The sequence below is a fragment of the Rhinolophus hipposideros genome, assembly GCF_964194185.1.
Source record: "Rhinolophus hipposideros genome assembly, chromosome: 14".
NCBI lineage: Eukaryota > Metazoa > Chordata > Mammalia > Chiroptera > Rhinolophidae > Rhinolophus > Rhinolophus hipposideros.
In genome coordinates, this window is record NC_138060.1 from 66,331,370 (window position 1) to 66,335,493 (window position 4,124).

At 40.6% G+C, this 4,124-nt stretch overlaps 1 pseudogene across 1 annotated transcript; it reads right to left on the bottom strand.

Moving 5' to 3' along the window:
- Window positions 1-824: 824 nt before the first annotated feature.
- LOC308507239 (large ribosomal subunit protein uL22-like) lies at window positions 825-1,377 on the bottom strand (annotated as a pseudogene). Its single transcript has one exon. The product of its transcript is annotated as a large ribosomal subunit protein uL22-like (transcript).
- Window positions 1,378-4,124: the final 2,747 nt, after the last annotated feature.

A 4,124-nucleotide genomic window follows, 5' to 3' on the forward strand; every position in this document is an offset into this window, starting at 1 on the left:
TGCTGAAACGTGCAAAGTGCTCAATGCATCTTCCCATTTAGCCTTCATAGGAAATAAGGTAGGTAATATTATTATTATCTGCTTTCTACACAGGAATAAATTGAGGCTGAGAAAGCTCCAGGATTGGCCAGAGGCTAGAAAGTGTTTGTTATAACTAGAAAGTCTAGAACAAAGACTGGAAGGCAGGGTGTCTGATCGCAAAATCCACATTTGACATTTACAATCTGCTGGCTCCTATATAATCACCATAGCACCCACCTTTCACAGTAGGTGAGCGTCCTGTCAGGGACACAGAGTATTAGTCCAGTGAAGCTGAGTGGTTACAAAGTCAGAGGCTAAAGGCACTCAAAAGACGGGCGGTGTCTGTGTGCAGATACAGACAGAGGTCAACCTAGAGGCAAGGATCAATGGTATTCACTCAACGCCTCTTCTTTGAACGGCTGTTACTTCAAATGACTGGCCTCTTGCTGTTTTGTGGATGCAGTATACAAATGTCGCTGAATGTAGGATGCTGATGAGAGGACTGTTCCATCTAAAGTCCGAACAATGAACCAGATCACCTTTCTGATTCTTTCAAGATGGCCAAATGGTCTTTTTACAGTTCACTAAGTACTGAATAATTCTAAACGAAAGTTCGTGACCATTTGTTTTTATTTTTGTGTTGACGTAATCAGTCATTTTCATTATTTTCATATGTATTGAATGTGAAAAACTTATATTTCTAAATTTTTTTTTACTGAGAAAACCTGAACAAGTGGTTACATTAAGAATTGCTATTTTTTTGTTCTGCTTTTCCTTTTATTAGCATTTATTTAATGCTGAATTTATTCCTGGGCCGTAAGTTTTTGTTTCTTCCGTTCCTTCTGGGCTATCTTTTTCTCTGCAGCCTGCTCTTCTGGTTCAGGCACAACCCGCTCTTTCTCAGTGAGGACCATCTCAGTGTGGCAGGGGGAGCTCGTGGGTAGGTTGATCCACTTGCGAGCTCGGTAAGCTCCGCACTGCCTCTCGGGAGCCCTGTTCACCTGGCTGTGCTCAGTGACCAGGGCGTCTACATTTTACCCTTACGCTCAGCATCACTCTCTGCAATTTTAAGCATGTGCAGTAAAAATTCTGCACTGTTTTTGAGCCTCCAACCTGTGTCCAGCCCCACTGTGTGGCCTGCACACCTCCCAACTCCACCATTGTGACAAAGGAATGGCACATGTTGCTTCTGCAATATGACATCCTTCAGATACCTGGTGGCTTTTCAGAGATGCAGCCTCTTGATGGCCTCTTGATGGCAGTTTCACAAGTGTTCTTAACGTGAACACGAAGATTTGAACCTCTTGATTTGCATGATTTTGTGGGGTTTTCTGGGTCAAGTGAATAGCGAACCATTTTCAGAGCTCACCTCAGGCCATTACAGGAAGAGCTATTATTTTTTTTTTTAAGTGCAATTAACTGAGGTTTAATGATTTGTGCCTGTGACATTACTAATCGTGTCTGCCTGATGCAGGTGAAACGGTTCGGGTTGAATCTACATTTGAATCCTTTGGGCTCAGTCGTAGTAGCTAAATATGAAAATCTTACAAATGAAAGATAAACTATATTAAAATTACATTTCAAATGTAACCAGTTCGTTTCATAAATTTAATTTCTTCTTTATGTCATTTTTTCAACCATTAATATTTAATAGAAATTAAAATCAGAACATTTTTCCTCATAAAAGCTTCAATTATTTATATCATTAGTATGCTACCTCTTTGTCTCCACAGATGATAAAACATTCTCTTTTTTTTTTATGTTGCGTACATAACATTCATCTAACTCATAGACTTAGCTCAATTGTGACATATTTTGAAAGATTTTCTCTGATACTTCCACAACATTCTAATTTCTGCTCTGGTAGGCTGGTTAGTAATATGTCCCCAATACATCGCCTCTTTCTTTACCCAAGCCCTTGGCAATATGATGTTATGCGTCTTCCCACCATGAGTAGAAAATGATTCTCTACCCCATGAATCAAGACTGGTGTGGGAATTGTTTGGTCCAAGAGAATGCAGTGTGTGTGAAACTGCCCATTCCAAAGCCCTGCACGCGCCATGCAAACAAGCCCAGAATACTCTGCTGGGTAATAGAAGACACAAGCCCTTGTCACTGTGCCCAATGGCTGCCAGCCAAACACCAGACATGAGAGGTCCCTCCTTGGACACAAGCCCCCCACTCACTGTCACATGAGTGAGCCCAGATGGGCCAAGCCTGGCCCACATCAGCAGGACCACCCAGCGTGCCCACAGATGGAAGAACCATGATGCCAGTGGTTGAGACACTTCAGCTCTGGAATGGTTTCCTAGAGGTGACCCAGGCTAGGCCTTCCTTGGTAGGGTCCATGTTCCCCCTCAGTCTCAATGGAAATGTCTCACATACCAGCAGGAGTCTAATCTCTAAACAGTTAATGCATAAGCTTGATTCCTCCAGTATTTTCAAGACCATATAAGAAAAGCTAGGCATGGTTCTTATTACCCACTTTTTAAAAACACATTTTTAATATTCAACAAAGTACTTAGAATAAATAGGGAAAAGGAGAGAAGTTTGGACTAAGGCTCCGTGGGCTGACTGCATGTGTGGTCTTTCACGTTGGGCCCTTAAGCCAGCCTCTTAACTGGTCTGAACTTTCTAACATTAACCCCCGAATGTCGGTCCCTACGCCAGGCTTCAGAAAGAACTCACTGATACTATCCTCCTACTTGGTCATGTAGCCACAAAACACGCACTTCTGTTTTCCGTTTGACACCAACGACCCAGATTGAAAGCTGACTCTGGCCAAAGCCCTTGGAGACCTCTATCACTTTCCACCACATTCACATCCCAAATCGTCTTTCTTCCCAGCTTTAACCAACATGTTAATAGGATAAACTGTGAATGAACTGACTTTAGGTCAGGGATGTAAATAATATACTATATTACTTGCAGCCCTGGTCAAATGCTATACTCAATCTGTCTTCTGTCTCGTCAAACATGTGCTTATACATCTGGGTAATTCTACTCATTCGTTCTATGCATGAACATAAAGCCATAGTGGAGTATAATGGGGGAAAACTACTCTTCTGAGGATGTTTGAAATATGCATATGTTGGTATTAAAAGTACTGATATAAAGCAAGCAGAAAAAAATATCACCTCCTGAAAACTAGCTCATCAGTACAGATTTTATTTGGTTTTGAAAGAAATTTGCAGGTGTCACAAATCTCATCAAGCTTTTGCTTGGCTACATTTAATTATAACTACTTCTAGATTGCAAATAATCATACACATATAGATGGATCTAAATAGCAGATTGCAGATACAAATGATGTACATGATAAATAGTGAGCTATCAATAGAACCACATTGTAAGTCTCTTAGCAAGAAAAGTGCTTTCATGCACTAATATTAGCTAAACAGAATTTTCCAAACTAAATGTGGCTCTCGTTGATTCTGGAACACTTGCTTTTCAGAACACTCCACTTGCTCTGAATCCAGGGTAATTAGCCGAGGTTGGCAAAGTTTCCGTGGACAGTGTCCATGTTTGTGGTCATTCGGAAGGCATAGGGACCTACCATTCAGCAATAACTTGTGTCTTCAGTCTTTAGTGAATTAGGAACTACAGACACACAAGTGAACAAACGAAAGCCTTAGAAACCTGTGAATAATACCCCACCCCCTTAACAATGATTAGGCTTGCTGGAAAAAAATAAAATTTAAATTGTGGAGCCCAGACACTTATGTAAGTTCGTTTCTCACACTGAGTAGTTTTTCAAAGCTGTGTTGACCTGTGTTGTCTGGCATAGTATAATTTTTTTTCATATAATTTAGAGCACAGCAACAGACGAGTTTTATTTGTGATTCCCACTGAATTCGTCCACTCTAGGTTGGCATGGTCTAATTCCTTACCTTAGAAGGGCCTTAATATGACTTTGAGATTGCTTTCCGTTAAGGGAAAACTCTAATTCACTTACATCCTACCGGATATCACTCCTGGACTCATCAAGAAACCAGCATGTGTTTATGAAATTACTGTGGGTTGAGAACAATAAACGCTGATAACTGAGATGCAGTTTTACCAGTAATATATATTTTATTGATTCTAGTATGCCTATTTTTCAC